Source organism: Neofelis nebulosa, chromosome 15 (assembly GCF_028018385.1).
Source record: "Neofelis nebulosa isolate mNeoNeb1 chromosome 15, mNeoNeb1.pri, whole genome shotgun sequence".
Taxonomy (NCBI): domain Eukaryota; kingdom Metazoa; phylum Chordata; class Mammalia; order Carnivora; family Felidae; genus Neofelis; species Neofelis nebulosa.
The window spans coordinates 73,759,091-73,781,209 of NC_080796.1; the positions used below are offsets into that span (position 1 = coordinate 73,759,091).

Sequence of the window (22,119 nt, forward strand, 5' to 3'; positions counted from 1 at the left end):
GCCCCCGCCCCCGCCCCAGCTGGAGCAGCTGGCCCACCGGGCCACACGAAGGCTCCCTGGCGACAGTGAGCCTTGCCCAGAGGCTGGCCGTGTGGCCGATAAGCCCCAGAGCCCCTCGGTGTCCCTGCCGGACCTCAGCGCGGGGACCTGGGCCCTACACCCTGGCCCGCAGAGGCCCTTGCTCTTTGCCCGCTGCTGCCCTCCCGCGGTCACCCCGATATTTGCAAGCACTGCTCCCGCCGCCTCTGCCTCCCTGCTCCCTGCAGGCCCCAAAGCCAGGCTCCCGTTCCCTCCTCCCTCTTCAGCAGCAGCGGGTGAAACCCCCCCCCCCCCCCCCCCCGTTACCTCAAGTCCCGCTCCGAGCATATTTATTCTCCCCACCCCCCCACCCCCGGCACTGGGGGTCACCGTGTGGCCCTCCCCCTGGGTGTACCCCTTCATCTCTTTGAGCTCAGAGAAGGCGTTGCCATCTCCCATGTCCCAACAGTCCCGCCAGCCCCTCCCGCCGTGTGCGCAGGACGCCTTGGGTGGGGGGCAGGAAGGTCCCCATTCGTGTTTCAGACTCGTCCTGTCCCCTTCCTACGGCACGAAGAGCGTCTTTCCCTCTATTCGCTCACCCTTCCGGGCAGTCCCAGTCCCTGCATCCTTGTCCCTGACACTGTCTCTCCCCCCACGTCCACCCAACTTCCTGTCCGTCTGCCCCTGATGTCACTTGAATAAAAGCAGCCGTCACCCGCACATGTGCAGTTCACCCCGGCTTCATTTCCTGCAGAGCAGGTCTCCGGCTTCTGAGACGGCTCTTGCCCGGGAGAGGAGAGCCGGGGGGGGGGGGGGGGGGGGGGTCCTTGCTGCAGCCCCCGAAGCGCCCGCCTGGCCGAGCTCGTAAAAGCTTAATTAGACGAGGGTTGGTTCCTCTCCCGCCTGCCCCGGGGCACGGGCACGGGGACGGGGAAGGAGTGCTTAGGTTTTGGTGCTGTTTTTATCGCAGCTCTGGAGGCTAAAGCCAAGAGGAGGAGGGACCAGGCCTAGTTGCGCCCCACCCGCTCCGCACACACTTCCAGCAGCTTCTCCTCGTGTGCTCTGGCCACAGCTGCTTAGGTGTGTTGCAGCCTCTGTGCTCTGAGCAAAACCCCCTTTCCGCGACAAGAGCCCCCCTCCTTTCCTCCTTGCTGTCCGGGAACAGGGACAAAGCCTGGGGACGAGGGAACAGTACAGAGGCACCCGCCCTGACATCCCGCCCAGAAGCCCCTGCTGGGCACCCCCGGTTTGCCTGGCGGGTCTGTCTTCCGCTCCGTCACTCAGGATCTGTCTCGCTGTCACATCGTCTCCTTCCCATAACATGTCAGCAGAGACTTACGGTACTGCCTCACTCTGAGTGACAGTGACATACACAGTGGATTCGGGTTCCCACACACCATCAGCCGTCACTGAAAAGCTCACACTCGCCCGACGGCTCCAGCACCGGGTACCACCGTGATGCTCCCCGGCAGCCGTGTGGGCTCAGCCACGTGGAGCACGCGCTGGCTCGTCACCGTGGCTACTGTCACTAGGGCCTGTGTGGCTGGGCTCTTTGCAGGCGCTTCTCACAGCAACTCCGCAGAGGGGAGCGCCCCACCCCCGCCCTCTGCAGGGCAGGTGACAGAACCGAGGCGAGGCTCAGAGCTCTGGGTCACAGCCGGCAAGGGGCAGAGCAGGGCTCTAAACTCGGGCCCACCCCCTCCGGGCTCACCTTCCCCCACCTCGTGTCTTATCTGAGAGAAACATTTCCACTTTCTCATGCCGCCCTCTTTCGAGCCCACTGCTCAACCCTCCCGGTGGCCCCTGACACGCCCCGCCCGGTTCATCACTGTCTTCCTGTCAATGGCCAATGTGACACAGAGGCACGTAGGTCCTATGGGGGAGTGCACTCTCTTCAGGGACAATTTGGCAACATCAGAAATGGGGAAAGAGAGGTCTTTCTACCAAATGTTGTTGGGGCAGCTGAATATCCACGTACAAAAGAATGAAGCCGGACCCCTACCTCATACCGTATACCAACATTGAAACAGATCATAAGCCAAAACTAACAGCTAAAACTATAGCATTCTTAGAAGGAAACGTAAATTTGCATGACGTTGATCGGGCGATGGTTTCTGAAGACACCAGAACCACCAGCACCAGCGGCAAGAATTAGATACACTGGAGCCTCAGCAAAGTCAAAAACTTGTGCTGTAAAGGACACCTTCGGGAAAATGCAGACAGGGGCACCTGGGTGGCTCAGTTGGTTGAGATCGGTTCAGGTCATGATCTCACGGTTCGTGGCATGGAACCCCGCGTTGCGCTCTGTGCGGACAGCACTGAGCCCGCTTGGGATTCTCTCTCTCCCTCTCTCTCTACCCCTCCCCTGCTTATGCTTTCTCTTGCTCTCAAAATAAATTATCTTAGGGGTGCCTGGGTGACTCATTCGGTTAAGCATCAGACTCCGGCTCAGGTGATGATCATGCAGTTTGTGAGTTCGAGCCCTGTGTTGGGGCCCTACGCTGACAGCTCGGAGCCTGGAGCCTGCTTCGGATTCCGTGTCTCCCTCTCTCTCTGCCCCTCCCCCACTCACACTGTGTCTCTCAAAAAAACATAAACGCTAAAAAATAGTAAAATAAACTTTAAAAAAGTTGAAAAAAATGAAAGGACAACCCACAGAAAGGGAGAGATGTTTGCAAATCATTTGTCTTTTTTTTTTTTAATGCATATTTTTGATAGAGAGAAGCACCAGTGGAGGAGGGGCAGAGAGAAGGGGAGACACAGAATCCGAAGCAGGCTCCAGGCTCTGTGCTGACAGCAGAGAACCTGACACGGGGCTCCAACCCACAAACCACAATATCACGACCTGAGCCAAAGTCGGACGCTTCACCGACAGCCACCCAGGCGCCCCACAGATTGTGTTATCTTGTAAAGGACTTATTTCAAAAATAAAAAGACAACCCAATTACATGGGCAATTTTGGTGGCCATCTCTCTAAAAAACATATACAATTAGTTAATAAGCACATGAAAAGATGCTCAGCATCGTTAGTATTAGCATAATGCAAATGGATTTTTTTTAATCTTTTATTATTTATCCTCGAGAGAGAGACAGTGTGTGAGCTGAGCGGGGAAGGAGCAGAGAGAGACACACAGAATGCGAAGCCGGCTCCAGGCTCCAAGCCGTCAGCACAGAGCCCGACGCGGGGCTCGAACCCACGGACCACGAGATCATGACCTGAGCCCAAGAGGGACACTCAACCGACTGAGCCACCCAGGCGCCCCGCAAATGAAATCTTAATGAGATGCCACTTCATCCCCAACTAGGATGGCTGAAGTAAAACAGCTAACAACGAGGTTTGCTGAGGATGGGGAGAAACTGATTGCTATAGGGCCCGGGGGGTTGGAAAACGGTGGAGCCACTTTGGAAAACAATTTGGCGTTTCCTCGAAATGTCAAACATACGAGCCAGCAACTCGCCCTCCTGAGCACGTACCCGAGAGAACTGGAAGCCGACGTGTCCGGGAAAGTCTGGGCACAAATGCTCACCAGCTGATGAGCGGATGAAGAGAGGGTGATATATACGAAGGGAGTACCGTTTGGCCATCGAAGGGGATGAAGTCACGACACACGCTACCGCACAGAGGGCACTTGAGAACACGCAAGGTGAAAGACACGAAAGGTCGCGTGTGTCTGATTCCATTTGTATGAGGGTCCAGGACAGGCCAATCCACAGGAACAGAAAGTCGATCAGTGCGCCAGGGTCTGGCGAAAAGGGAGAACAGAGTGAGTGCTGGTGGGTGTGGGGTTTCTTTTAGGGGTGGTGAAAATGCTCCGTAATTAAGTAGTAAGGCTGAAATTCCTTTTTTTTTTTTTTTTTTTTTTTTTACATTTATTCATTTTTGAAAGACAGAGAGAGAGCATGAGCAGGGGAGGGGCAGAGAGAGGGAGACACAGACTCCGAAGCAGGATCCAGGCCCTGAGCTGTCAGCACAGAGCCTGACGCGGGGCTCGAACTCACGAACCGTGAGATCGTGACCTGAGCCAAAGTCGGACGCTCAACTGACTGAGCCACCCAGACGCCCCTAAAGGCTGCAATTCTGACCATGGTGAAACCACTCGATTTCATATCTTCAAAGGGTACATTTTATGGTATGTGAGTTATATTTCAATAAAGCTGTACTTTTTTTTTTTTAATAATTCTTTTTTTTTTTTTTTTTAATTTATTTTTGGGACAGAGAGAGACAGAGCATGAACGGGGGAGGGGCAGAGAGAGAGGGAGACACAGAATCGGAAACAGGCTCCAGGCTCCGAGCCATCAGCCCAGAGCCTGACGCGGGGCTCGAACTCACGGACCGCGAGATCGTGACCTGGCTGAAGTCGGACGCTCAACCAACTGCGCCACCCAGGCGCCCCTGTACTTTTTTTTTTTTTTTTTTAATTTTTTTTTTTCAATGTTTTTTATTTATTTTTGGGACAGAGAGACACAGAGCATGAACGGGGGAGGGGCAGAGAGAGAGGGAGACACAGAATCGGAAACAGGCTCCAGGCTCCGAGCTGTCAGCACAGAGCCCGACGCGGGGCTCAAACTCACAGACGCGAGATCGTGACCTGGCTGAAGTCGGCCGCTTAACCGACTGCGCCACCCAGGCGCCCCGTAATGTTTACTTATTTTTGAGAGAGAGAGAGAGAGAGGGAGAGCAGGAGTAGGGGAGGGGCAGAGAGAGAAGGAGACAGAGAATCCAAAGCAGGCTCTGAGCTGACAGCGCAAAGCCTGATGTGGGGCTCGAACCCCTCAACCGTGAGCCGGCCTGAGCTAACGTCACTCAACCAATGGAGCCACCCAGGCGCCCCCAAGCGGTTACTTTTTAAGGCTGAAATTGCACACACCCAGCAGGGGATGCTTCCTGTGAACGCACCTGGATGGGGCAAGGATTGTGCGTGGGGGCAGAGCAGCCCCACGATGGGACATGGCACAGCCAACGGCGACGATGAGTACACACGAGCGGACTGGTGTGAAAAGCGGCCCACCGTGTGTGCTGTTCCGGACGATGCCCGGGGACTCGGCGGCGGCCGCCTTCGGGGACTAGAAGGGGGGGGGGGGGGGAGTGTCTGTGCCGCTACTTTGATGAGCTTCCGTCACTCTCAGGAAGGGGAGAGCCAGGACACGCTGAGGACGAGCGTCCCTTGTTCCAGAGCGGCAGCTCCCCGCGGGCCCCACGAGCCGTTCCTTCTTGGCCCCCAGCCGCACGCAGAACCTGAGACCAAGTGCTCGGAAACTTACAGCCAGCTGGCAGGGGCCTAACCCCCGAATCTACAGAGAGAAGATGGAGCTTGTATTTCACAGGACTTCTTCGCTGCATTTTTCTAGTAACTAGCGTTTGTGGTATTTCACAAAAATGTCGGCCCGGCGGCGCTGGGCTGGCTCAGCCAGTGGAGGGGCGGCTCTTGGTCTCGGGGTTGTGAGTTTGAGCCCCACGTGGGTGTGGAGCCTGCTTAAATAAGAAAAATAAAAATAAATCAAAAAGTTAAAAAAAAAAAAATATGGGCGCCCGAGGGGCTCAGTCGGTGGGGCCTCCGACTTCAGATCTAGAGGCTCAGGTCAGGATCTCACGGTTCCTGAGGTCGAGCCCCGCGTCGGGCTCTGTGCGGACAGCTCGTAGCCTGGAGAGCCTGCTTCGGATTCTGTGTCTCCCTCTCTCTCTGCCCCTCCCCTGCTCACGCTCTGTGTCTCTCTGTCTCAAAAAGAAATAAACATTTAAAAATAAATAAATAAAATGATTGTCGCTTTTTCCCAATTACATATTCATTGTAGAAAGTTTGGGAAATATTTACAAAGCAAAAAAGGGGCCATAACAATTCATGACACTGTCACAAAATGATAACCACTCGTAACATTTTGATGTCTTTTCTCCCAATCGTATTTGCAATTAGAACCACGCTATGCATCTCACTTTATAACCTGCTTTTTCTATTTACATTGTAAACAGCCTCCCATATATTTTTTTAATGTTTATTTTTGAGACAGAGAGAGAGACAGAGCGCAAGCAGGGGAGGGGCAGAGAGAGAGGGAGGCACAGAATCCGAAACAGGCTCCAGGCTCCGAGCTGTCTGCACAGAGCCTGACGCGGGGCTCAAACCCACGAACCGAGAGATCATGACCTGAGCCGAAGTTGGGCACTTAACCCACGGAGCCAGCCAGGTGCCCCCGTGCCTCCCACATTAAATGAGACAAACCAGGGGTGCCCGGCTGGTTCACTAGGTGGAGCGTGTGACTCTGGATCTCAGGGTCGTGCGCGTTCAAGCCCCACACTGGGTGCAGAGATTACTTAAAAAGAAACAACTATCTAGATGCTTTATGTTCTGGCAGACGAATGCTGTTACAAACCCTTTGCCTGTCGGCGTCAGTCTCTCTGGGTCTCCTCCTTTGGGGAGCTGATCCCCCTCCCTCCACGCAGCCGTGGGGCTAACAGTCAGCGGAACTGCCTCCCACCAGGACGTTGGGCTCAGGACTCCAGAGCAGACACTCAGACTTCCTTCCCCTCGGCCGTGGGAACTTGAATTCTGAACTCTGAGGGCGGCACCCAGGAAGCGAAGCCGGATGGGGCTGAGTCACCCGTTGGCAGCACCCTGCAGAGACGGCCACCAGCTTCTGGCACCGGGGTCCCCGGGGGGGAGGGGGTCAGACCGTCACCTCTCCCGGCTCAAGTCGCTCCGCTCCAGACAAGCCTGGAAGCCTGTCGTCACCTCTTGCTTGACGTTCCTCTCTTGCTGCTAACCAAGACTGCTTTCCCGATTCGTCCTGGCACCTAGATCCGCGTGCCCGTGTGTATCTCCTTGGACTGTTTCTGCTTCGCAGGGTGTGCACTTTATAAAGGATCTTCTTACCTGCAGCCAAGCGTCCAGAAAACCTGCACCAACTCACAGAAAGAGGGCACAGGAGGTGAGAGGAAGGGGTGCGCGCCGCGGTCAGCTGTCCAGAGTCCGGAAAGGAGCCCAGCCTGACTCCTGCGAATCGACAGAACCCGCCCTCGCCGGGTCTTGTGAAACCCGTCCACTGCCTTTCCACCAGGGAGGCATAAGAGGACTCCTTTCTCTGCGGGGAACACACACATCTAAGAAGGACGGCTTGCCAGATGCAGTGTGGGACCCTGGACTGGATCCTGGGACGGGAAAAAAGGGCCGTTAACGGGAACACCGGTGACACTGAGCACTGGAGTTGAGTTGGTCAATACTGGTTTCTTCGTGTTGACAGATGGACCGCAGGAACGCGGGGCGCTAACCTCGGGGAGACCGGGGAGCGCTGTCCGGGAACTCTCTGTCCTGCTTTTGCAACCTTTCCGTAAATGTGACGCTGCGCCCAAATTGAAAGTTGACTTAAAACGACAGTTTGCACCAATTTGTAGTCCCGCCGAAAGGGCACAGAAGTGCTAGTCTTACTGCAGCCTTGCCAGCGGCAAGTATTTTTAAGAAATTCAGTCCTTCAACAAATATTTAGTAAGTGCCTGAGACGGCGAGGCCACGTAGCACGCTACACTGCCACGCGCTCCGTGGCCTCGCGATCTCAGGCACTTGGGACGCACAGTAAACAAAGCCAACCTGAATCAGTGTCCTCACGGAGCGGACGGGGTGGGGGCGGGGGGGGCGGGACAGATACTCCGGTATGTCCAAAACAGTAAGTGCTTAGGAAAATGGAAAGAGCAGAACAAGGGACATCCCGGGTGACGCAGGGGAATGGGGGGGGGGTGCAATTTTAAATAGCGTGATCAGGAGGGGCTTCCCCGCAGAAAAGACATCTCAGCACTGACAAGGAGGGAGAGGTAAGCCGTGGGGACGCCTGGAAGAAAGGTGGTGACACAGACCACGTGTGGCCTTCCAGGTGCCAAACAGGTTGGGGCAGAGGCCCCCCCCCCCCCCCCCCCCCGCCTACGCTGCTTAGTCTCCCAGCCTGGTGCAGTTAGGCGGGGCCGCGCCACCGGCCCGGCCACGGAAACGGGAGTGGAAACGCAGCAAGTTACCTTCGGGCTCAGGAATAAAAGTCCCGCTTGTGATTCTCTAGCCTTCCTTTCCCTGGTGTGGGATCTGTGCTCCAGGGGGAGCAGCGACGACAGCCCTGGAGCCTCCATCAGCCTGGGACCCGCCGTGTGACCCGTGTCCTGAGCCCAGTCACCGGCCGGTAGCACCCTACAGAGACAGCCACTGTCTGGCACTGAGACTTTTTTTCTTTTCGTTTGTGTATTAATTAATCAATTAATTAATTAATAGTAATCTCTGTGCCCAGTAATCTCTGGCTCAAACCCACGACCCTGAGATTAAGAGTCGCACACTCCCGGGGAGCTCAGCAGGTTAAGCATCCGACTTCGGCTCCGGTCATGATCTCATGGTCCGTGAGTTCAAGCCCGGCATCGGGCTGTGTGTGGACAGCTCGGAGCCCGGAGCCCGCTTCGGATTCTGTGTCTCCCTCTCTCTCTGCCCCTCCCCTGCTCACATGCTGTCTCTCTCTTTCAAAAATATAACAAAAACATTAAAAAAAAAAAAAAAAAGAGTCGCACAGTCCCCTGCCTGGGTCAGCCGGGTGCCCCTGGGCACTGAGGCTCTTGCTCTGGGATTTGGGCGCCTCTCACTGGAGCACAGCTTAGCTCATGCCCTGACACAGAAGGCCCAGCTTTTACTGCATTAACTGAGTCCACTGTTCGTTTGAAAAACACAAGCATCGCTGTTTACCTTTAATTTCCTTGATAATTACTGAACGTAGGAGACTGTATTTTCTGTCTTTAAAAAAAAAAATTTTTTTTTTAATGTTTATTTATTTCTGAGACAGAGAGAGACAGAGCATGAGTCGGGGAGGGGCAGAGAGAGAGGGAGACACAGAATCCGAAGCAGGCTCCGGGCTCTGAGCCATCAGCCCAGAGCCCGACGCGGGGCTCGAACTCACCGACCGTGAGATCGTGACCTGAGCCGAAGTCGGACGCTCAACCGACTGAGCCACCCGGGCGCCCCAACGGACTGTATCATCTAAGGTGGACAGGACAGAATCCCCGTGCCTGTGCTCTTGCTGTGACAGCAGCACGGCTGCCACTGAGAGGCGACATCGGTGCTCCCTCCCCTCGAATCTATATTCACCCTGAGAGCGAGGCTGTTGACTTCTACGGCAACGTCGTAAGAAATGTGGTGACTTCCGTCTGGTCCTGGGGGACATCCTCTTTTGGAAGCCTCCGGTCACGCGGTGAAGAAGCCGAGGTCTCGTGCAGAAGCGTCAGTGTCCAGGGACGTTGGCGGTGGACGCCCCAGCTGGCAACTGAGCGTGAGCGGAAGCCTCTGGGGGCCCTCCAGCCACCGGAGCGGCCCTGGGAGAGAGCCGCCCGGCTGAGCTCGGTCAGGCCCAGAACCATAATCATACCCATCACACTGTTATTGTTGTTCTGAGCCACTACGTTTTAAGGCGGTTCGTTACATAGCAATACACGATCACCAAGGGTGGAGAGGAACATCTTCACTCCTTTTATCTCATATGTACGGACACACGTTTAAAGATTTTTTAAAGTAGTCTGTGCCCCCGGCGTGGGGCTCGAACTCACAACCGGAGATGGAGAGTCGCTCGCTCCACCGCCAGCCAGGCGCCCCGATTTTTATCTAATACGTTGAAGTCTTTTTATATCCTGACGCCATCTCCTCGACAGGACCCGCTTTTCTCTTTCCACGTAAACGTGGGGAGCGGGACCCGGCCATGGAGGGACCTAGAGAGATGTCCCTCAAAGCTAACTCAGACCTGCTAACAAGATGTCCCGGGTACGGCCGCAGCAGGCAATAAATGTTTGTTAAAGGACTGAATCACACTGTTCTCGGGGGCAGGGGTAGAAATGGCGGATGTTAGTCAAAGGGCACAACCTTCCGGTCAGGAGAGGAGCCAGTGCTGAGCGTGTAACTCACAGCGTGGTGACTACAGTTAGCGACACGTGATAGTTGCTGAGAACAGGTCCTAAATGTCCTCGCCACGCACACCCGTGGGCACACGATGATGGTGGTGGAGTGTTAACTAACCTTCTGTGGTGATCCTTTCTCAATAGGAATTCGCATCGAATTGCTACATTGCACACCTGAAATTGATATAATGTATTATATGTCAATGATATCTCAATAACGCTGAAAAATAATAATAACTCTGTCCGCATTTCTGCATCTTACTTAAAATGTAACCAACCTGGGGCTCTGGGGTGGCTCAGTCGGTTAAGTGTCCCACTTCAGCTCAGGTCACGATCTCGCAGTCAGTGAGTTCAAGTCCCGCATCGGGTGCTGCACTGACGGCTCGGAGCCTGGAGCCCGCCTCGGATTCTGTGTCTCCCTCTCTCTCTGCCCCTCCCCTGCTCACGCTCTGTCTCTCTGTCTCCCCAAAATAAATAAACATTTAAAAAATTAAAATAAAATATAATAAATAATAAACAAAACAAAACAAAATAAAATATAACCAACCTGAGGCTACTGGCTGGCTCAGTTGGAAGAGCCTCCAGCCCTTGATCTCGGGGCCGTGAGTTTGAGCCCCACGTCGGGTGCAGAGATTACTAACAAAAATAAACTTAAAAAAATAAATAAAACATAACCAACCTAATGAAATGCGTTCATGAAATTCAGATGCCTGGTGCCATAGTCTCCAGAAACACCAATCTATCAAACCTGTTATGATGAAGGGCTTACAGCCAACTTTTACCTGGTGTCTTTCCCTTTTTTCTTCCCTTTCCATTCAACAAAATAACGTACAAATCATCTCAAAGTAAAAAACTCAAGTAATGCATATGAAGGTAGACAGAAGACACCTGCACCCCACCCCCTCCACAGGTAAGCCTTGCTGATATTTTCGTACAGACCCTCTGGGGCCTTTTTTCTATATATTTGCATCCACGTGTGCAAACATACTGTGGCAGAGTGCGGTTTCCAGAAACGGGCAGGCCACTTCCTATCCCACCGCTCTTCCAAAACCTTGTCCTGTCCACCGGTGGAGGCTCCGTCCCCACCCGGGAGGGGCCCGTGACCGCCTCACTTCCGTGGCCCAGAAGTGATACTAGGTCACTCCCAAGGCCAGGTCCTAAGAAGCAGGACCGACCCCCCGTGGCTCTCTGTGCTCAGACACGTCAATTCTGGAGCCCTGAGCCCCCCCTGGAAGGATTCTGAAGGCCCCGTGCTGGAAAGACCACAAGGACGGGCTAGACAGAGAAATCAGCAGAGCTTTTCTGGAGCCCGCCCATCTCAGTGTTCCCAGCCCGAGTCCAGACACGTGAGGCCAAGAGGACGCCTTCACCCCCAACCCGGTCAGAACACGAGCTGCTGAGTGAAAACCACCCAGCTGAACCCAATCGATCCCGGAAACCGTAAGTCACTGTAACGACAGTTGCCATTCAGCGGGTCCGGCTCGGCTCCTCGCCCCGTGCAGCCATGCGGCCTTCCTTCCGCGGCAGAGACATTCCACAACGCAGCCCGGCGGGGAAGGGGGGTTGCTTTGGTCTGGGGAGGGGCTTCAAAGGAAGGCCTACTTGGGGGCCCACTGTGCGAAACGAACGAAGGAAGCCGCTGGGCCCTGCGTGGAGCTCCGGGAGGGCCCTTGATGAGCTCCTAGCCTTCGAGGCCACCCTTAAAGACCCCTGCCCTGTGCGCAGAGTCCAAGCACCGGGCACAGCAGTGATGCTCCGTCTTCCCTCTTTCCCTGCGAGTCCACTACCCTATAACGGTACATCTGCTTCAGGCACACAACGGAAGGACCGGGTGTCTGCACGTGCCGTGGCATGACCACCGCGACTGTCCGGCGAACGTCCATTACCACACAGTCGCTAACTGTTCTTCTTGTGGCGAGAAGTGTTTCTCAGTCTCAGACACACGCTCAATTCACCTGTGCACTCGTGAGATGCGAGCAGCGACTGGCGGGTGAGCAGAGGGCTTTGTTTCCGGGTGGTTCCCGCACCTGCCAGCTGGCGTCCACAGGCCTGAGCGGTCGGCCGGTCGGTCCGGGGGCTGGAGAAGCCCGGCCCGCTCTGATTTCTTCTCTGACCTTCCCAACCTGTGGCTCAGGCCTGCAGCTGCGAGGGTCTGGCTTCCCCCATTTCCCTGGAGCCTCCTCTCCCCTCCAGTCTTAGCACATCTTTCTCCAAAACGCCTCCCAGACCAGGCGAGGCCGCCTGTGGGTTCGGGGCACAGCGGCTGATCGCCATGTTGCACACAGGAAGTCACGGATGACTGGGCTGGGGAGTCTATTGTCATCCTTTCTAGAACTTCCATTCTCTTGTCTCCACTTTATTTATTTATTTATTTATTTATTTATTTATTTATTTATTTATTTTAAATGATTTGCCCAAAGTCATATGGGCTTTCTTTTTTTTTTTTTTTTTTAAGTTTATTTATTTTTGAGACAGAGAGAGACAGAGCATGAACGGGGGAGGGGCAGAGAAAGAGGGAGACACAGAATCGGAAGCAGGCTCCAGGCTCTGAGCCATCAGCCCAGAGCCCGACGCGGGGCTCGAACTCACGGACCGCGAGATCGTGACCTGAGCTGAAGTCGGATGCCTAACCGACTGAGCCACCCAGGCGCCCCTCTTGTCTCCACTTTAAATATCTGTCTTGGGGGGCGCCTGGGTGGCCCAATTGGTTAAGCATCCGACTTCAGCTGAGGTCATGATCTTGTGGTGCATGAGTTTGAGCCCCACGTCAGGCTCTCTGCTGACAGTGTGGAGCCTGCTTGGGATTCTCTCTCTCCCTCTCTCTCTGCCCCTCCCCTGCTCTCTCACTCTCTCTCAAAATAAATAAACTTAAAAAATATCTGTCTTAAAGGTGAGAAACAGGAATGGACATTGTGTCCCCTCTGTCACCTGTGGTCATTACTCACCTCTCCAGCAGAGGACAGCTTTCGGGCCCTTTCTTGATAACTCTTGCTTCATACGTCGCTTCCCTGCTGCCCCCGCCACGAGACGGGGAGACATCTCAGAGACCTTCCACAAACCTCTGCGAGGCTCCCCCAAAATACTGTTGTCACTCGGCCACCAGGTTTGCGTGGGCCTTTCAATGTGCCCTTGGTCACCCGCGATCTCCTCCTGCAGGGAAAGGAAGGAGAGGAGAATTATTGCAAGGCACCACACTTAGCCCTATCTAATCTCTGCAGTTTTCCAGGAGTGTCACCTTCACGCTGAGGAAAGTGAAGCTCAGAGAGGGTCAGTGGCGTGCCTAAGGCCACACAGCTAGAAACGGCCGAGCTGGAACTCAATCTCCGGTCTGCCCGACCCAGCCTTCTGCACTGGCTTTCTCTAAACCTGAGCGATTCCGAGGTCCCCGTGTGACCACGCAGGATTTCTGAGTGCCCGCTGCTTCTTTATTAGTTCATGGGGGTACTGCCTAACTGTGCTCTGAGGTCTCCCCTCCCTCTGGGGTCCTGGGCCCCTCCAGTGTCCCTGTGACCACGTAGTCAGGGCAACAGGGAAAGTGTTTTCTCCCTTGATCATTTACGGGGCAACAGACAGGCCTGGCTTGGAATCCCAGAGCCATTTCCTGCTGTGTGACCATGAACATGGCTCCTCAACCTCTCTGAGCTTCTGTTTGGTCATCTGTACAAGGAGGATGAGGATTCAGACATCCGTGGGCTTGTGGTGCCATGCTGAGAACATATGCCTCATGCCTTCCGGGGTGCCCCCGTGAGGCGGGCATGAAAACAAAATGAGCCTGTACCCTTTTATTCCCAGGTTTTTCTCTTTCTCGTGGGTCAGCAACCAGGAGGCCCCTGTGTCTTCCCAGCAACACGGCCCTCGGGGGTCAGTCCGGAGCACGTGCAATGGCGGGGGGGGGGGGGGGGGTCTCGCGACTTGGCAGCGCTTATGCAGAGGGGGCGAAGCACAGGCGGTCCCCTGCAGGGTCTGGGGACCATCCCGGGAGAGACCGCAGGTGCGGGGGGAGAGTCCACCGGGCCCACCTCTCGCCGCTTCCCCAGGACCCCGGCACAGATGCACAGCAAATGCTCGCCCCATGAAGGTGCACTTTCTGGATGGGAGCTGAGTCCGTGGGGAGCCACCAGCCACGCGCGGGGGCGGTCGTGTGTCCACACTGCGGATGGCCTGAGCGGCTTCCTTAGCCTGGCAGGGATGCAGGTGTGTGGGCCACAGGGCTCCCTTTGGTGGTTACCTCTGTCAATCTCCAGCCCGCCCCCAAATATGCTGAAAATAATAGATTAGAAACGATGAAATACGGTGGACCGCACGGGCCTTGAGAGCACTTGGACTTCAGGCGGCCTCTCCTGTGTAGCCTGTCTCACCCAAGCTGCCCCCCTCCAGCCGCAGCGTCTCCATAGGGGCGCTACCTTCAACGGACAGGCAAGCCCTCCCCCCTCCCATAACCAGCGAGAGAGGCTTACACTGTCTTTCGGCCCCTACCCCCAGCCCGGCCCCGCCTGCCCTCAGAGAGAGTCCCACGGGGGCCGTGTGCGGCGGCAGCCCCCCGGAGAGGGGCCACACGCTCACACATTCATCAACACACTTACTGGGTGACAAGGGCGTCCCTCCTCTGCCGCTGTCAGGAGGACGATGGCAGAGGGAGCCTTGAGCTTTGTCCACCCACCCAGGCCTTCCGCGGTCTCCCCACCTCCCTGGCGCCGGGGGCCCCCTCCCATGCCCTCCAGGTACACAGCCTCTGGTTGCTTAGCAACGGCCAGCCTCTTCCCCTACCTCGGCACCTTCCCCTGCAGCTCCGGTAGAGCCGAGGCAGGGGTGGGGGCAGGTTGGACTTCACAGGAACCGCTGCCAGGGAATGTGTGGGAACAAGCCCCCAGGCAGGCCGAGGGTAAAGCCCAGGGCCCTCTTTAACACTTGGGTCCCACACGGTCTCTTGGAAAGTCCTGCCGGGCTCCGCCGCCCCCGCCCCCAGCTTCTGGCAGGCTGCCGCCTCCCCTCCCACACTGGACCTCACGCCGCCGCCCCCCCCCCAACTTGTGTCCTGGGTCTCCGGGTCTGTCCCTGTGGTCTCTTCCTCTCTTGGGGCTCAAAGCCCTAGTCCTCTTGTCCATCTCGTAAGTCTGCCTCCACCTGCATCTGTCCCAAGGGCAGGCCCGGCCTCTCCTTCGGCCCCTCCTGCTCGGACTGAGCGAGGCCCAGTCCTAACACCAGCCCCCCCCCACTACGCTCCCCAAGTTGCCATAGCAACTGTGGCCACACCCTTTGTTATCACCTCTCTAGGAAAGGCCTAAGGGGGGAGGGGGGGATCCCAGAACAGACCCCCAGGGGTACCCTGCTTTCCGCACCTCCCCTCCCACCGCCACCTGCAACCTGGGCTTCAGTTTCAGTGGAAACTGACATTGAACTTCTGGGCGACCAGAAGAGGATTAGGCCCAGAAAAACAAAGTCCCTGCTGCTTTCCCTCTGTCCCTTCAGCTACAATATCAGAGTCCCCAAGAGAAGCCCCTGAAGAAGCTCAGCACCTGTGACAGGAACCTGCCCCATCCAGAAAAGCGTCCCCCAGCCCCCCCACCGACAGAGTGCCCTCCAAGGGCCCACTGTCCACCTGACTTGACCTCTTTACCTGCACTTGCTGCCACCCCACCCCCTCAGTCCTGGATGCTTGGGTCTGATAATAGGATCTGTGGGATAAGAACCAGGGCTAGGAAGCCGTGAGCGCACGCTTCCAGAGTGCGGGCTGGAGCCCGGCTCCCCGGCAGGACGGGCTGCCACAGAGCCGGAGATGCAGGGGGGGAGGCCTGGCCTCTGCCTTCTAGCAGAGGAAGCAGGCAAACAGCAGATGGAACTTTCAGGCAGGAGACCGGACCAAGTGACCTCACCCAAACCATGTGGCCCTGTTGGTAATGCAGCCTGGCGAGCCTCCCAGCTCTCCTGGGTCCCCAAGTAGGAGAGCTTTTTATAGTTCACTCCCCAACTTGGGTTTGAATAATTAAACAAGATGGACAGAAATAGCAGCTGGACAGCAAAGTTGGGTTATTTTGGGGTTTTCTGGAACACAGAATGCTCCTGGACAGCACCCTACCCCGGCAGAGGGTGGAGCCGGCACCCAGGCAGCGGGGAGAGTCCTGTGGGGACCCATCCGTGCCCCTCGCGGTTCCTGAGCTGACAGGGTTGCTCTCTCCCAGAGGAGGGTCACCCCACTTCCTCCTGGTCTTCAGGGAAGGAGAGGGCTCTCAGAGCTCCTCCCCTGGCAAGAAGTTCCTTCTGTTGTCTGAACGCCCTTCTACTTCAGAGATGGTGACAGATATTGAAAATCAGATCGATAAGCAGCTACGAGCCAGGCCGAACCAGGATGAGGTGGCTCTTGCTCCTGTGGCCAGCGAGCTGGAATCAGGTGGTAGGAGGCCTTGTGCCCCCCTCACCCCCCACTATAACCGCGGGGAAGCTGTAGAAGGAATGAAGGTTGGGGTGGGGGATGGGAGGCAGAGCCGGGCACAGGACAGACAGGGCTCCGGAGAAGGAGAGGCCAAAGATGGACCCGTGTCTGGGCTAAGAGACTCTGAAGGGGCAAGAAACTCCCCTCGTCCAGCTCCATTTAGCGTCCTCTGCCCCTGGCAGCCCAGCCTGGGGGTCCCGGGTCAGGGTTCTAAGCAGCAGAGCTGGGGTGGGGAGGCCCCCTCAACTCTCCACTGCAGACCCATCATTTCTGGCTTGTTTGCATAATACTTTTGGTTCAACCACAGTGATGAGGGCCTCACCCCAACCTCTGCCACAGAGCTGAAAAGCTGGGGCACAGAGGGGGGGCATTTGTAATGTTTTCTCCCTTTGGGTAACAGCTTCAGGGGTGGGTTTGGAGGTCAGATTTCAGGAAATACTGAAATCACTCATTCACTCATGTTTATTCACTCAGCAAACATTTTTAAATCACCAACCCTAAACCCTGCATGGTGTGGGTTCTGGGAATAAATTAGTGGGCACGGTCCTCGCTCTCAATAAGCACACAGTTTAGTGGGGGAGGGAAGCATCCTAAAACGCACTCCCCACCATCACTGAGCGGCTTACAATGAAACAGATACCATGCAAGAGGGGCGGCCTCCTTCAATCCCGCTGACAAGTATGTGGTCCAAGCAGCGTTAGCCCCATTTCACACTTAGCAGAGGTAAAATGAACACACTTGTTCCAAAGTCCCTCAGCTAGTAAACAGTAAAAAGGGGATTCGACCCCCCGTGCCTACATCGCTCCAAGATCTGAGCGCTTCAGCACTGCCTCGTGGTCGCTAATGCAAGGAAGGAAGACGCAGGTTCGTTGAATGCTGTGGGCGGTCCGTCCTTAGCAGCTGGGACGCGCTAGCCCGCCGGTGGGGCATTCAGGGAGAGCCTCCTGAAGGAGGCGACTTTGCACTGGATCCCATTGGTTCTACAAATACCTAATACCTGCCTACCAGGAGCTTTGCTCTCCGTGCTGGAGATGCCGAGGAGAACGAGTTCCTTGCGTTGCGGACATGCGGGGCAGGGATGAAGGAAGGACTGACATTATAACTGGGCGAGTCTTAAGTGCCAGCCTCCTCTACCCTCAGAGCTGTTCTCCTCCAGCGCTGCTCTCCCGGGCGCAAACCCCAACCTTCTGGGGAGTCTAGAGGAAACGCCTGGCCCTCCTACTCTGGGAAGGAGCACAACTCCTACCTGTCCTTCCTAACGTCTATCCTGCATGTCCTCTCGCTCCAATAGATTTCCCCACCTCTCATTTCATGCCTCCTTTCCAAGGCCAAACTCACAGCTGCGACCCTGCCGTCCGAAGGCGGCTGGCCCTTTAAGGCCACCTTCTTCCCCCCACGTGCCGTCTGGTTGGGCTGGCGACGCTGACGCACGCGTGACGTCAATGGCAGCTGGCGGAGTCTGGGCACGAGGAGCGAAGTTGGGATGGGGGCGGGGGGCGAGAGCGAGAAGGCAGTTCATTTGCATTTAAAGGGGCCACTCCCGAATTGGTGAGCAGGGCTTTAAAGAAATGTGTATCTGGCAAACTTTCTGTCCTGGGCTACGAGGCAAGAAAAAGGCGTGGTACCGCTGAAGTCGAAGGTGACTTGAGTTTGCCATGTCAATTATGTCCTTCCGCAGAAAGGGAGAAATAGTCCGTCGGTGCCCGGGCTAGAAGCACGTGACCTGGAGGGGGCGGGTTGGGGGGGGAGGGAAGGAGGGAGGAGCTGGGGAGGCGAATGTCAGGCTTCGTTTCAGCTGCCCCCACCCCCACATCCTGCCCACCCTCTTGCAGCTGCCACCACATCCTGCCCAGCCCGGGGCAGGGAACTCTTGTAGGGGGGGCACGGACCGAGGACCCGGCTTTGGCACCCCTTTCCTGCCCCCTTCAGATCCAGGGTGGGGCCTCTGCCCTTTGCCCCGGGCCTGGCCCCAGACAGGGCACCCTGGCACTGAGCTTGGGGCACAGCTTTGCCAGCACAGCCTAGGACAACTCTCTGCTTAACTCCTCCCCCCCCGCCCCCCTTTCTGGCCTGGAGCTGGACTTGTCTGGGCCCCAGATCAGAGCCCCATCCCTGGGCCAGCACAGAGTAATCAATGGACAAATAGAGGAGATATCCATTAAAGTTTTTGTAATCTTAACTGAGATACACGGCTACGTACACAGATATGCACAGATTCACGTAACAGACATTGGCTGAACGCGTTCCACTCCAGGCCCTGCAAAACCAAAGCTTATTTAACTGCTGCCCTCAAGATCAGGACCTGGTGCAGAAGAGTAAATTGGAAACCAAAAATGTCAGTCCAGCCCGATGTGTACTGGCGAGGTAGCCACGTGGCTTACAGAGCACTCTACACAAGCAGATGATACACAGGCCCTGGCGGAGAATGTGCGCACAGGAGGGCCCCCAGGCCCCCGCTGATGGCCCCTGCCCTCACAAACAAGGTGGAAGGTGTGGGGAGAGATTGAAAAATGGGGAGGAAGAATGATCAGCCCAGTAGAAGGGATGAAATGGAGGGAGGTGGGGGCCGGGGATCCTCCAAATGGCAGTGAGGAAGGAGAAAGGGGTCAAACCAAGCAGCCAGAAGAAGGCTGGAACAGCAGCAGTGGCTTCCTAGGGTTCTGGAACAACAGGCAAGAAGGGAAGCAGCCCTTGGGGGTGAGGAAGACCTTTCCCAATTACGATGGCGGTGTGAATAAAGGGTGTCCCTTTGTTGTAGAAACTAAGAGGGCCACGCTGTACGGAGGAGTCACACACTTTATAGGCCTTTGGTGGGCACTTGTCTGCCTCCTCGGGGGTTTTATAGCAACTTTGGGCTGTAAGATGACTTTTCTCTACAAAAGATGGGTTGGGAGCCAGAGGGGGAGAAGGAAGAATGAAAACCCAGGCCCCTGAGGCTGCCAGGGTATTCCTCCCCCTAAAGGATCCTGGAATGGGTAGTGCAGGGGCTAGAAGGCAAAGATGCGGTGAGTCAGTTTCAGGAAGTCTTTATTATAATCTAACTCCCAGCAACATTTCTCCCTAGATCCTTTCTTAGTCTTTCTCGGAAATGAAGACCTTGTATTTGTTACTTTTCTTTTCCATGAATTTCTCCCAATAAATATATGTAAATTCTACCCCGCTTGTAACGTCAGTCTCTGCGACTCTCTCCTACTCTGTTCTCTAGCGAATTATCATTCAGCATCGCAGGGGTCGGGACACTCCATCTCCGTCACTGAACTGTTCCCTCGCTCCTTTCTCTCTCCAGCTCCTGGCCCTTTAACACCCTCCCAGGTGACTCACCTTCCTTCCTCATTCCTTTGTTAAGGACCCAACATTCCAAGGCAGGAGGACTAGCCAGCCAATCACAGCCCTGGCAAGCCGGCCTCCGGCTTGAGATTGGCTGGAGCTGTGGTTGGCGGGAGGCTCACCGCGCAGATCTATCAGAGGTTGGGGAGGGGGTTTCTGGGAATCAGCGGTCAGGGAGAATTTGTTCTGGGGGCTGCTTATGTTCTTGGAGAAAATCCTTCAAGTAGAGCTGGGGCCATAGGGGTCTCTGGCTTGGAGAGACTCCAAACTGGAGGCAGGCTGAGAACCCATCTCTCGGTCTCCTGGGGGCTTGGCTGCCCCGTGCCCACTTTGGTTTTTAACTACGATCTTGGGACCCAGAGGTCTGAAGGCTGAGTTCCCAGGCCTGTTCCTAAGAAGTCTTTTCCAGCAGCCCTGGATCTCTCCAGTCTCAACATTCTGCTTTCCCGACGTCGGAAACAGCCGGAAAATAAACACCCTGATGACTAAACGGTTTCTCCAGCGAGAGCCTGGGGAAGCACTAAAAATAGAGGCCACAAGTGAGGGGAGGTTCCCCACTTGAGGGGGGCGGCACTTTCCCATCTTGCTACTGCCACAGCCCCAGCCCTGGCACAAGGCTCTGCTCCTCTCACGGTCCTCTGGGACGGGACAGATGGGCTCCCCTAGCCTCCCCTGAGTGAGGTCTTTGGGGCAAGCTAGCCCTGCCTCGCAGGGAAGACTGACATCTTCTGGTGCTGGGGCCCCATCTCCCAGATCTGATGGAGAACCGAGAAGCTACATTTGGGGACAAAGCAGGACACTGTTTAAATCAGGTTTCCCGAAGGAGGGGCCAGGTGGAAGGGTTGGAAACTGAGGCCAAGGAAATAGGAGCCTGCTGGCTTCCTGTTTTAGGACATTTTTAGGACATACAAGATAAACCTCCAACCTATTGGCAAAGCAGTTCCACTGATCTTGCCTCCTTTGAGGCTCGTATGGGATAATGGGCCTAAAGTTGTCTTGGGAGTCCAACCCTTAAGTTATTATAATGTAGCGTGAGGCACTGTTCTAAGCAGTCTGCTTGCATACGCTCACTTAATCTCCACACCAAACGTGGGAGTCAGGCACTGTTATCACCATCTCCATTTTAGCCATGAGGATCACGAGGCTCAGGGAGGTTAACCGATGTACCCGTGTTCACAGGTAACATACATGGGGGAAGGTAACGCAGGGTAAGGTGAGGACTCGAACCCAGGCAGCTCCACTGGTCCACTGTTGATGCTTTCAATCACCACGACTAGCTGTCTCTCTCGTATGTATTAGTCTCTTCACCCAGAACTTAACCCAACACTTCACGCAGAATCTCGTCTTTGTTCAGTAAATCAGACCCAGCCAGATAGAAATCAGGGTGTGTGAAGAACTGAGCACCCCTCTGTTCTGCAAGGTTCTTAGAGATCGCAGCCGGATTCCATCATTTCCTAAGGCTGCAGGTAGAGAGTAGCAGGATCTGGAGGTAATAGGTTTGCTGGAGAAGAAGTCTGCCCGGGTCAGTGGGGTAGGCAGGCATGGCACCCACACTCCTGTTGTAGGGCACGTGAAGATTCACCACGCCCTGGGGCAACTAGGGATTTTTTAATTTTTAATTTTTTTTTTTTTTTTTTTTTTTAAGAGCTACTACTGCTTCTTTAATAAGATGCTTTCGGGCGTTTCCTGTGCTGGGGGAAATTAAGGTCCCGCCCCTTTAAATTGCCCCCCTCGGCTGTAAGTGCTCTGGGACCGCAGGCACTGGGGATTAGGTCACCCAAGAACTATGAGCTGTCGCTTTAAATTGCTGGGCGTCTGCCGAACCGGGCCCGGGGAGGGAGGCGCCCGTCACAGGTAGAGGGGCGGGCGAGCTCCCCAGGTAACCCCCGGCAGAGAACGTGCTCCTCTGCGCGCGGCTTCGGCGCACACTAAGTGGGGGAGCCGGAATCTTGTCGCCATTTGGCGTCCACCCTGAATTTGTCTACTTAGACCGCCACCTCCAACTCTCCCGGGGCTTGGGGGCCGAGGGGGGCCGCTCGTGTGCGCGGGTGCGCGGCGGCTGCCGCGCCTGCGGGGAGGACCGCGGCAAGCGCACGGGGGCAGCAGCGCCGAGGGGCGCCCCGCGCCGGCCGGCCCTCCGCGATCGGCTAGCCTCGCCTCCCCGCGCCGCCAGCCCGGCCCCCTCCCCATCCCTCCCTTCGCCTCGCCTCGCCTCGCCTCGCCTCGCCACCCCTCCCCTCCCCTCGCGGCCGGCGGAGGGATCCGCCGCTCCCGGCGCCGCAGCCTAGCCTGGAGGGCGGTGGGTGGGGCGCCCGGCCCGCCCGGCCGGCCGCGGGAGGCGCGAGGCGGGGCCGCGGCCAGATCCGCCCCCTCCGGCCCCGCCCCGCCGCCGCGGGCTCCTCCCATTGGCCCCCCTGCCTGCCCGTCAGCCCCGGGCCCCACC

General features: G+C 56.2%; 1 long non-coding RNA gene across 2 annotated transcripts; it reads right to left on the bottom strand.

Annotated features, from left to right (window-relative positions):
• Positions 1-8,779: 8,779 nt before the first annotated feature.
• On the bottom strand, positions 8,780-17,998 carry LOC131495640 (uncharacterized). 2 transcript variants are annotated; one of them, XR_009254038.1, is made up of 4 exons: positions 17,596-17,998; positions 12,865-13,069; positions 10,467-10,555; positions 8,780-10,376 (listed from the first exon to the last, which is right to left on the bottom strand). It is a non-coding gene; the product is annotated as an uncharacterized LOC131495640 (long non-coding RNA). The 2 variants fall into 2 exon arrangements; XR_009254037.1 differs by having other exon boundaries at positions 8,780-10,555; positions 17,596-17,787.
• Between the last annotated feature and the right edge of the window lie 4,121 nt (positions 17,999-22,119).